Source organism: Alexandromys fortis, unplaced genomic scaffold (genome assembly GCF_014885135.2).
Source record: "Alexandromys fortis isolate MF-2015 unplaced genomic scaffold, M_Fortis_MF-2015_v1.1 scaffold_114, whole genome shotgun sequence".
NCBI lineage: Eukaryota > Metazoa > Chordata > Mammalia > Rodentia > Cricetidae > Alexandromys > Alexandromys fortis.
Window position 1 is genome coordinate 2,362,752 of NW_026068046.1, and position 12,697 is coordinate 2,375,448.

The following is a 12,697-nucleotide window of genomic DNA, read 5'->3' on the forward strand; positions in this document are numbered from 1 at the left end:
AAAAATATTTATTTATTTATTATGTATACAATGTTCTGTCTGTGTGTATGCCTGCGAGCCAGAAGAGGGCACCAGACCTCATTACAGATGGTTGTGAGCCACCATGTGGTTGCTGGGAATTGAACTCAGGGCCTTTGGAAGAGCAGGCAATGCTCTTAATCACTGAGCCATCTCTCCAGCCCCCATACTTTTAAATTCTTTACATTCATTTTTACTTTATTTTATGGGTGTGAGTGTTTTTCTGCAGGAGTATATGTGTATCCAATGTGTACCTGGTGACTCTGAAGGATAGAAGAGAGTGTCCCATCACCAAAAACTAGAGTTAATGTTATTTGTGAGTCACCATGAGATGCTGGGAACTGATCCTGGTCCTCTACAAGAACAGCAAATGCACCGGGCACTGGCTGGTGATGCATGCCTTTAATCCCAGCACTCGGGAAAGGGAGGCAGGCAGATCTCTGGGAGTTAGGCCAGCCTGGTCTACAAGAGCTAGTTCCAGGACAAGCTCCAAATCTACAGAGAAACCCTGTCTCAAAAAAAAGAAGAAGAAGAGGAGGAAGAGGAGGAAGAGCAAATGCTCTTATAGACTAAGCAATCTCTCTAGCTCCTATTTTTAATTTATAATTATGCATGTGTATATGTGTCTATAGGGCATGTTCAAAGGAGTACAAGTGTCCTCAGCAGTCAAAAATCATCAGATCCCCAAGAGTTAGAGTTATAGGAGGTTCAAAGCAGTCATACATGGGTGACAGAAACTAAATCCAAGTCCTCTTGAAGAGCAACAAGCTCTCTTAACCACTGAGCCATCTCTCTGGTCCCCAAAATTACTTCTTTTGCAGGACAGAAAAAAACTAGAGAATATATGAAGTGCCGGGTGGTGGTGAGGCATGTCTTTAATCCAAGCACTTGGGAGACAGAGGCAGGTGGATCTCTGTGAGTTCGAGACCAGCCTAGACTACAAGAGCTAGTTTCGGGACAGGCTCCAAAGTTACAGAGAAACCCTGTCTCGAAAAAACAAGAGAGAGAAAGAGAGAGGGGAGAAAGAGACAGAGAGAGAATGAATATATGAAGTAGATTAAGACAATGTTAGACAAATTTCATGCTTCCTATGATTTATGTATATAGATACATAAAATCCTATATCTGTGTGTGAGAGTCTGTGTGTTTGTGTGATGTGTGAAAGTATAATATATATTGTATAAGAATGGATAGATAGGTATGTAGATAGATAGATAGATAGATAGATAGATAGATAGATAGATGATAGATATCAGAATTTAAAATAGAAAAAGTCTCAAGTCCAAATGGATCAAAGACCTCAACATAAAGCCAGCCACACTGGACCTTATAAAAGAGAAAGTGGGAAGTACACTTGAACACATTGGCACAGGGAACCACTTCCTAAATGTAACCCCAGCAGCACAGACACTGAGAGAAACAATTAATAAATGGGACCTCTTGAAACTGAAAAGCTTCTGTAAAGCAAAGAACATGGTCAACAAGACAAAACAACAGCCTACAGAATGGGAAAAGATCTTCATTAATCCCACATCAGACAGAGGTCTGATCTCAAAATATACAAAGAACTCAAGAAACTGAACACCAAAAGATCACATAAACCAATTTAAAAAATGGAGTACAGACCTAAACAGAGAACTCTCAACAGAGGAATCTAAAATGGCTGAAGGACACTTAAGGAAATGTTCAACATCCTTAGTCATCAGAGAAATGCAAATCAAAACAACTCTGAGATTCCATCTTATACCTGTAAGAATGGCCAAGATCAAAAACACTGATGACAACTTATGCTGGAGAGGTTGTGGGGAAAGGGGAACACTTCTGCATTGCTGGTGGGAATGCAAGCTGGTACAACCCCTTTGGATGTCAGTGTGGCGATTTCTCAGAAAATTAGAAAACAACCTTCCTCAAGACCCAGTAATACCATTTTTGGGTATATACCCAAAGGATGCTCAATCGTGCCACAAGGACATGTGCTCAACTATGTTCATAGCAGCATTGTGTGTCATAGCCAGAACCTGGAAACAACCTAAATGCCCCTCGATCGAAGAATGGATAAGGAAAATGTGGTTCATTTACACAATGGAGTATTACACAGCAGAAAAAAAAACGGCAGCTTGAATTTTGCAGAAAAATGGATGGAGCTAGAAAACATTATTTTGAGTGAGGTAACCCAGACACAGAAAGACAATTATTACATGTACTCACTCATAGGTGGTTTTTAAACATAAAGCAAAGAAAGCCATTGTACAAGCCACAATCCCAGAGAAGTTAGACAACAATGTAGACACTAAGAGAGACTTACATAGATCTAATCTACATGGGAAGTAGAAAGTAGAAAAAGACAAGATCTCCTGAGTAAATTGGGAGCATGGGGATCTTGAGGGAGGACTGAAGGGGGAGGGGAGCAGAGAAAAATGTAGAGCTCAATAAATAGCAATAAAATAAAATTAAAAAAAATAGAAAAAGTCAGAGCCATGAAAAACATACACACACACATATAAGTAAATAAACAAACAAATATTTTTAAATGTTTTGGGCAGGAGTTTTGTTTAGGTTTTATGAGATAGGTTCTCACACAGCCCTAGCTAAGCTTCCAGTTTGCTAAGTAGCTGAGGATGTCCTTGAACTCCTCCTTTAGCCTGTACCCACAATGTACTGGTATGAGGAGTGTGTGATGCCAGGGCCACCTTGAAATGTTTTGAAATTAATAAGTGCCAATGGAGAAAAGCATGCTGCAATGAATATTTCTGCAAGTATTTCTTTGAGCACATGAAATTGTGGGCTATATTCTGAGATGTGGTTTGTGAACCATAAAATTGGGCCACCTTCAGCTTCACTAGAGATTGCTGCTAAGTTCCTCTCCAAGACAGCTTTGCCACTGCATTTTACTGTAGCATCAATGCGTTGCACTGTGGGGATTGGTTTCTGCCACTCCAGTGATGTAAGCTTCTATCTCATCCCCTCTTCTCTCAATATTTTATTATAAAAACTTTAGACATATATAAAATTTGAATGCAGGTGGTGACTACATAAGTATTTTGTCTGAGTTGCTTTTATAGGCAATCCCACTACACACAATTCAGTCTATCTAATTTCGTTAGATAATCCAAAGTAAATTATAAACATCAGTGCTGGTTTATGATTTTGCCTTGTTATAACACAGGATTTCACATACCCAGGCTGGCCTCAGACCAGCTACTTAGCAAAAGGATGACCTTAAACTTCTGATCCCAAATGTTAGGACTGTAGGTGTGCAGCACTATTCCCAGTTCATACTATGCTAGGTTATAGAGGTTGGGACCCATAGTTTTGTGAATGTTGTTAGGCCAGCACTCTACCAACTGGGCTACATTCTCAGCTGCCCTTTCTCATTAAGAGAGTGTGTCACTATGCAAGCCCGGCCAGCCTGAAACTACTGCCCCCTGAGTGCTAGGATTATATGCATGTGCCACTATACCAAACATTAGTATATGTTATCTCTAAATGTAAGTGTAAGATAAAGCGGGGTAAAGTGATTTAGACCTACAGTTCCATACAGAGGCTGAGGCAGGAAGATCACAAGCTTAAGGCCAGCCTGGTCTATCTCTTAAGATCTTGTTCCAGGGCGGTGCTGGCGCACGCCTTTAATCCCAGCACTGGAGGCGGAGGGAGGCGGAGGCAGGCGGAACTCTGTGAGTTCCTGGTCTACAAGAGCTAGTTCCAGGACAGGCTCCAAAACCACAGAGAAACCCTGTCTCGAAAAAAAAAAAAAAAAAATCACAAAAAAAAGGTCATTCTGTTTTACATAATAAGATAGAAGTCAGCTTGAGTTATATGACATATTCTATTTCTACATATCATTAAATATATAATACATGCCAATAGATCTCTATATATACCATTATATATAAATATATACCTCTATCTATCTATCTATCTATCTATCTATCTATCTATCTATCTATGTGTGTGTGTGTGTGTGTGTGTATCATTGTTTTCAGAAAATTCGCCAACTCAACTTCTTTTGGGCAACCATTATTTTGTTTTTAGCTTTTTGAATATATTTTTGTTCCTTTTAGTTTTTTATACATATGCACATATGTACGTATGTGTCTGAGTGTGGGTGTATGTGCACGCACATGCCCAAGGAGACCAGAGCCTCTAGAACTACAGTTACAGCTGTGAGCCACCCACTTTGAATGCTGGAAACCAAACCTATGTCCTCTGCAAGAGCAGTGTGCACTCTTAACTGTCGACACACCATCCCCCTCTTTTGTTTTCTTGAGAAAGGGTCTCCTGTAACCCAGACTGATCTGGAAATTATTCTGTCGTTAAAACTGTAGTGATATTTCATTTGTATTTTAATAAATAAAGCTTGTCTAAAGATCAAAGAGCAAAAGAGCCCCACTGGTCAGCCTTACAGACCAGGCGATGGTAGCCACACTAGTTGCTATAGAAACCAGGTGGTGTATGCCTTTAATCCCAGAACTAGAGAGGATTATAAAACGGGAGGAGACAGCTCTCATTCACAGTCTCATTCTGAGATTCCTGGAGGCAGGATTGCCATTTCGGACTGAGGTCGAGGTAAGAGCCAGTGGTTGGCTGCGTTTTTTGTTTTGTTTTTTTGTTTTTTTTTTGATTTTCAGGAGAACCCCAATTTCTCTGAGATTTTATTAAGCGTGCACAGAAAGAATTTATACTGTAGTTATAACTAATCTTGAACTCCTTCCTGATCTTCAAGGTCTCTACCTGCTGAATATTGGGATTATTAGCCTGTACTACCTGTTTTTGTTTTTCTAGAAAGCATTTTAGATAATATACTGGTTTTTCCTGTTCTGGATACAGTGTACTGTTTTGTGGACAGTTCCCTTCATTCAGGGTAATTTTTTTTTTTGAGATTTGTCCAGGTTATCATACCTATCAGAAATTTGTTGCCCTTTATTGTTGAACAGAATCCCACTATATGAATATTCCAGTGTGCTCCTCCGCTTTTCCAATGATGCCTACTATTCTATTTTTAGTTTTTAGGCATTATAAATGAAGCTGTTTATCATTCTTTTGGTAAAAATTCATTTCTTTCACGTGTTTTTATATGTATGGGTAAGTTTATACCACAGATTGCCAGCACATAGAGATCAGAGGCCAACTTGTGACGGTTGGATCTCTCCTTCCACCATGTGGGTTCCAGGGATTAAACTCAGGTCGTCAGGATTGGCAGCTCCTTTACCCACTGAGCTATCTGGCTGGCCCATGATGTCATTATTTCTGGGTGTATACTTTCATTTCTCTTCGGTTTATTGTTTTAATTCACATTTCCCTGCTTACTAGTAAGCCTGAACACATTTTTTGGCAGGCATATTTCATTCTGTATATTTTCTACCCATACATTTGCTCACTTTTGCTTGGGTTGTTTGTCTTTTAACATTTTTATTTTTTTGAAGCTCTTATTCTGGTTGCTAATCGTAAATCTCTAACATGTTGTAAATATCTTGTCTTCTTACTTTATGTATCTTTCTTATGCAGAATTTTAAAATTTTAATGCAGTCAAATCTATAACTATTTTTTTTCTTTTACAGTTTACAGTTTATCTTATTCAAGACTAGGGACTTAAAGTCTGAGGTATATTCTTAAATATTCCTTATGGGTATATGAAGACTTTCTGAGGTGTTCAAGTATATACATGGCTTAGCCTAGTATAATGACACATATCAATATTCCTATCACTAAGGAGCAGGAGATGGATAGGAATTGAAAGACAGTCGCAGTTACATAGTTCAAGTCTAGAGTGTTTACATGAGACCCTACCTAAAAAAAAAAAAGAAAAAAAAACTTAACTGGGGATGCAGCTCAGTTGGCACAATGCACACCTAGAATGCACAAGGCCATCCACTCAATGTCCCAAACTGCATAAAACTGGTGCTGGGAAGTTGGTTCCTTCCACAAGTAATGGGTGACTGCTGGCAGGCCTGACAGTCTGAGTCCCAGCCCTGAATCTGACACAGAGAAAGGAGAGAACAGTCTACAACAAGTTGTTCTCTGAACGCCGAGTATGCAAAATTAATAAATATAAAAAAAACAAAATATGGGTATGATGGCAAACACTGGCAGTTCCAACACTTGGGAAGTGGAGACAGGAAGATCAGATGCCCCTGGTTATCCTGGAGTATGTATATAGTGAGTTCAAGGCCAGCCTGGGATGGTAGGCTCTGTTTCACAGGCCAATAACAAAAGTAAGTAAGCAAGCAAGCAAACCAACATACCAAAGCAAATATAGATAACTTTAAGGGACTTTTTCCATATCCTCAATTTCCATGTCTACTCTGGCAGGGCTTTTATTTGTTTGAAGACAGTTTCGCATAGCACAGGCTGACCTTGAACTAGCTACATAGGTGAGAATGACTAATAGGCAGGTGCTGCTGTGCAGGGTTTTCTATGGTACTGGGCATAGAAGCCAGTACACTGTGTATCCTAGGTAAGTGTTCTACCAGCTGAGCTCTATCTCAGACCCCCCTTTTTCATGTTTACTCATGCCTGACGCTGAAACACCTGAAGAGTACCTGTGTGGTGTCCTCCTTCTCAGTTTTCCTGTTCCATCCTTCTTTTCACAAGTGTGCCTGCATCTTTACCCCACAAGCTGAATCATGTTAAACCTCTTAAATCACACTTGAAGCAGAAAGAAAGCCTCTGACAAACAAAGGAGCCAATCAATATATTGACGTGAAAAGTGTACATGTTGTCAGGTCTAGGGCCAACGTCCTTAATCCCAGCATTTGCAAACAAGAGGCAAAAGGCTCAAGAGTTCAAGGCCACCCTATCAACTTCTCCAGTTGTTTAAAATGTTTCACAATAACATATCAAAGGGATAATGGACAAATAGTACTGATGCCAAGAAAGCCTCTCCACAGCCATAGTGTTGTGTCTTTCTCTGTTCCTGTTCCCACGGGGAAAAGGAAAAGTAAAGAGAGTTTGAGTAAGAAATACTGAAGGTGGCAGAGCCTTATTCTAGGCAACAATTTCATGGCAAGACTATGCCACGTCTGTCTTAGACTTCAGAAATGAGAGCCAGGAAAACTGCTTAGGCAAACAAAGGTACCTGCCATCAAACTTGACAACCTGAGTTCCATCCCTAGGACCCACGCAGTTGAAGAAAAAAACTGGCCTCTGAAAGCTTTGCTCTGACCTCCATAAGACATGGCACTTATGCACACATGAAAAAAGGAAAGAGAGGGAGGGAGGGAGGGAGGGAGGGAGGGAGGGAGGGGCGGAGGGAGGGACGGAGGGAGGGAGGGACGGAGGGAGGGAGAGCACGAGAGAAACGGCTAATCAGTTATGTGTGCTTGCTACTCTTCCAGAGAACCAAAGTTTGCTTCCCAACACCCATGTCAGGGGCTCACAACCTCCTGAAACGCCAGCTCCAAGGGATCTGACACTTCTCTGTCTTCTGTGAGTGCACTCATATACACACAAACAAATACAAATCTTAAAGGCCAGGAATGATGGTGCATGCTTTTAATCACAGCACTTGAGAGGCAGAGGAAGGTGAATAGCTGTGAGTTTGAGGCCAGCTTGGTCTTCATAGCAAGTTTCAGGCCAGCTAGAGCTCCATAGTGAAACTCTGAAAAATATCTTTTAAAGGGCTGGAGAGATGGCTCAGAGGTTAAGAGCATTGTTTGTTCTTCCAGAGGCCCTGAGTTCAATTCCCAGCAACCATGTGGTTGCTCACAACCATCTATATTAAGATCTGATGCCTTCTTCTGGCGTGTAGGCAAACATGCAGACAGAACACTATATACATAATAAATAGATAAATCTTGTAAAAAAAATCTTTGAAAAAATTAATCTTGGAGCTAGAAAGATGGCTCAGCTGTTAAGAGCACTGGTTGTGCTTCCATAGGACCCAGGTTTTATTCCCAGGACTTACATGGCAGCAAGTAACTTTCTGTAACCCCATTTCCAGGGGACGCCATGTCTTCATCTGACCCCCATAGGCTATGCATGTACATGGTGTATAGACATAGAGACCAAACACTCATGCATAAAATAAATAAAACACAATTTTTCAAATTAATTTAAAAATAAGTAAAATTTAAGAAAAATAGACTTTGTAAATGAGATAATGATAGTTGTTTACAAAGACTATATTAATATGCTTTCATTTGAATTGAAAGTAAGTCCGTTTCTATGTAAAACCAATGTAAATCTCACTTGACAGGATCTTCTTCAACAGTAGGACTGATTCTGCCAACGAGATTATATGGGACACTATCTCCATAAATTAATGAATGCAAACAAGCAGTTCTGAGACACTAATGAAAACATATTCAAAGCACAAGAGAAGATAGGAACATTTAATTTTAAACTCTACACTGGTAAACATCGTTTCAAATTAACAATAGTTTACCTTCCAAGACTATTTGAATATATCAAGTGAATTAACTAACTTCTAACTAACTTTTAATAAGCTTATTGATAATTCCTAGAAACTGAAAAAAAAACTCTAGGTAGTGAGAGAAAAATATTTTTCAGTTTCAGTGGTTTCCAATTATTTCCTTTCAACAAACTTAAAAGAAAGTCCAATCAAATAGATCACAAAATATCATTTCTGATATGTCACTACGTGTCTTTTGTGTTTTCTTTTTGCCAGAAGACTGTAGAAAAGTTCAAGTAATTAAATTGCATTTACTTTACAATACTCTATTCCCATTTTCTTATGTGTTTGAACAGGTCTCTTGATGTATTATGTCTGTAAAAATAGAAACAATGGGGCTGGAAAGATGGCTCAGGGGTTGAGATTACTGACTGCTCTTCCAGAGGACCCAGGTTCAATTCCTACCACCCACAAGGAATTACTGTCTGAAATTCAAGTACCAGGGAATCTGACACATCATAAGATGCAGACAAGCCCCCAAAGTATAGTAAGTAAGTAAATCTTTAAAAAATAGAAACAAAGGTGGGAGTTGGAAGAAGGTTCAGTGGTTAAGAGCACTGGCTGCTCTTCCAGAGGACCCAGGTTCTAGTTCCAGCACCCATATGCAGCTCACAACCACCTGTAACTTCAGTTGAGGGGATCCAAGGTCCACCTCTGTTCTCCACAGGTAACAGGCACGCATGTGGTCCACAGACATACATCTAGGTAAACACTCATAGCACATATAATAATTTAAAAAAAATAAAAAGAGGACTGGAGAGATGGTTCAGTGGTTAAGAACACTGACTCCTCTTCCAGAGGTCCTGGGTTCAATTTCCAGAACCCACATGGCAGTTCAAAACTGTCTATAGTGCCGGGTGGTGGTGACTCATGCCTTTAATCCCAGCACTTGGGAGACAAAGGGTGACTTTGAAGCCAGCCTGGTCTACAAGAGCTAGTTCCAGGACAGGCTCCAAAGCTACAGAAAAACCATGTCGCAAAAAAACAAAAACAAACAAAAAAAGAAAAGAAAAGAAAAAAACTGTCTGTAGCTCCAGTTCCAGGGGACCAGAAACCCTCACACAGACATATATGCAGGCAAAACATAATACTCATAAAATAGAAATAAATAAATCTTTAAAAGGTGAAAAATAAAAACAGAGAAAGAAACAAGGCTGAGAGCAGTGGTTAAGCACACTTAAAAAGCCATACATAGTAGTGCACACCTTTAATTCCAGTACTCGGGAGGCAGAAGCAGATGGATCTCTGTGAGTTCGAGACCAGCCTGATCTACAGAGCTAGTTCCAGGACAGCCAGGACTACATAGTGAGGCCCTATTTTGAAAAAAATAAGAGCACTTACTGGTTTCTCAGAGTTCAGATCTCACCAACCACATGTGGCAGTTGACCACTGGCCCAGCTTCAAGAAATACAGTGCCCCTTTATAAATACACGTATTCACACACACACACACACACAAACACACTCACACATACCCTTTAAAAAGTATGAATAGAATTGATGCTAAACTCTGTCATATTCTAAGCAAAAGAAGTATTCACCCATTCATATGTGAAAGAAAAAAAATGTTTAAAAATTAAAACTCATCCCAGCACTTTGGAGGCAGAGGCAGGCGGATATCTGTGAGTTCGAGACCAGCCTGGTCTACAAGAGCTAGTGCCAGGACAGGCTCCAAAGGAACAGAGAAACACTGTCTCGAAAAAGCAAAAAAAAAAAAATTAAAACTAATGTTTGCTAACACTTTCTATATCTAATATAGTCCAGGTTAGTATTGAACTCACAGGGCAGTTGATGATGACCTTGAATTCCTGATCCTCTTGTGGTCACATCCCAAGTGTTGAAATTCCAGGTGTGTGTTACCACGATGTTCTCAAGAATAGCTTTAGGTTCATTTTTTTTTTCTGAAAAGAAATATGAGAAGCAATCAGCAACAGCCACCCTCACTCTAGTTGCCTTAACAAAATATTATAGACTGGCTAACTGGAACAAAGGCAAGTTATTTTCTTATGTTGGACCCAGAAGTCCAATCACCAAGGAGGAGTTACCCCAAGAGACCATTCTCATACCACAGTTGATGTAAAAGCAAGAGGATTTAATTAATTCTGTTGCGACAGAGTCTTTCAGCATTTGAGAAGCCAGAAAGTCCCCAAATAGCTGGTACAGGCTTTTTAAAGTAAAAAGCCACAGAAACAAGGGGGGAATCTGGGGGTTGTTTTTCATCCTAACCGTATCTGAGGAACTGAATCAATATCCCCTGACCAAGTCCAAGGAACTGAGTCAACATCTAAGGGTTATCTTGCTCTGATTCCAATAACTGAGTTCTATCTGGAGAATATCCACAAGGACACAGGGAGATGGAAAATCCCCAACATTCCAGTACATGCATGTGAAGTTGTTAGGTCTTTGGTTCCCCACATCAGGATGCCTGCGAAGATCTCTTTGTACAAGGGCACTAATCCCAACAAAAGACACACACTCTCAGATCTCTCATTTAAACCTAATTATTTCCCAAAGGCCTTATATCCTAGCAGCCAGTGGTAATTATGGCTTCAACATATAAATATTCAATCCATACATTTTTAAAGCATAAGATCATGTTACATTAAGGTAAAATTCAGTGGGGTAAGTAAAATGGAAAAATTAATTAGAATTAAAGACAATTTATATAAACTTTCTGGCAATTATTATTATTCTCAATATTTTGAGACCATGGTTTTCTATTATGTAGCTCTGGCTGTCCTTGAACTCACTATGTAGCCCAGGCTGGCCTCAAACTCAAGAGTTCTGTTTGTCTCTGCCCCTGAATGCTGGGTTTAAAGGCTTGTGCTACTATGCTTGGCTTATTTTTGCTTCTTTAAAGATAGTTTTATGTAACCCAGGCTAGCCTCAAACTTTCTATGTATTGAGGAGTACCTCGAAATTCTGATCCTCTTGCCTCACACAATTCCCAAGTTCTGGAATTATAAGCATGGCCAATTGTGCCCAGCTGATTTACTTTTATAGCAGTACCATGTATTAGGCAGGGAATGGTGACACATGCCTGGAATCCCAGCCCTTGGGAGGCAGAGGCAGAAGGATCACGAGTTCAAGTTCATTAACGGTTACATATTGAATTCACATTAGATGCCACCCTGGTCTATATGAAACTTTATCTCAAAAGAAATAAAACCAACAAGAACCCAAGTAATGCTGGCATTACAGGAATAAGTGTCCATGCCTCCATTTGGTTTTCCTCAATGACTGTGCTAGTAAACATTTATACCAACCGTGTACAAAGATTCTCTTTTCTCTACATTCCCATCATTGACTGTTAAACTGGATTTCTTTTAAGACTTGGTCTCAAGTATCTTTGGCTAGCCTCAGGCTCACTATGTAACTGAGGATAACATTGAACTCCTGATTCTCATGCCTACTCCAGTGCTGGCATTACTGGCATGTGTCACCATGCCCAGTTTTGTTTGTTTGTTTTGTTTTTCAAGACAGGGTTTCTCTGTCCTGGAACTCACTCTGTAGACCAGGCTGGACTCGAACTCACAATGATCCTCTTGCCTCTGCCTCCTGAGTGCTGGAATTAAAGGCGTGTGCCACTACTGCTCAGTTTTATTAAATGCCAGAGACTGAATCCAAGGTGTTTGGCATACAAAGCAAGCACTCAACTAAGCCCCAGATCTAGCCCTGGATATTTTTTAAAACAACCATTCTTATGGGTATGAGGTGATATCTCATTATGGTTCTGATTGCATTTTTCTGATGATTAGTGGAATGTAGATTTCCCACCTACTTTTAGACATGTTTTAGCCATGTTTACTATGAAGCCCTGGCTATCCTGGAATTCACTATGTAGACCAGGCTAGAGTCAACCTCACAAAAACTGTCCTGTCTCTGCTTCCCAAGTGCCTTTAGTCATTCTTCTGTCTTCTTTTGAGAAACTTCTATTTGGGCATCTTTTACATGTTGTGCCCAGACCCTCAACCCCCAGAGAGGCCACCAGGACCAGAAACTTGGATGCAAGAGCAAGGTTTATTCCGAAGTAAGCATGATAGAAGCCAGGCAAGGAACTTGTCCAGCACACTCAACACAGTGAGGGCAGGAGGAGCTCCCCTTCTGGGTTTTTAGAGGCAAAACTAGTAGGTCCACCAACTTTCACCTAATTTTCATGCACAGACCTAATTGGGAACAGAAAACTGTTACAAAGGGCGGGAAATTCAAAGGGAAGAATGTCATCATGCAAATGAGGTATGGGTAAGAGTAGGGCTCGAAATGGTACACT

The 12,697-nt window shown here is 40.1% G+C and overlaps 1 long non-coding RNA gene across 1 annotated transcript in view; it reads right to left on the minus strand.

Moving 5' to 3' along the window:
- The window catches only part of LOC126486569 (uncharacterized), a 160,110-nt gene that overhangs the window by 132,196 nt on the left and 15,217 nt on the right, over positions 1 to 12,697 (minus strand). The window contains exon 8 of the long non-coding RNA XR_007588156.1: positions 10,209 to 10,328. This is a non-coding gene — a long non-coding RNA (uncharacterized lncRNA). The remainder of the gene's footprint in view (positions 1 to 10,208; positions 10,329 to 12,697) is intronic.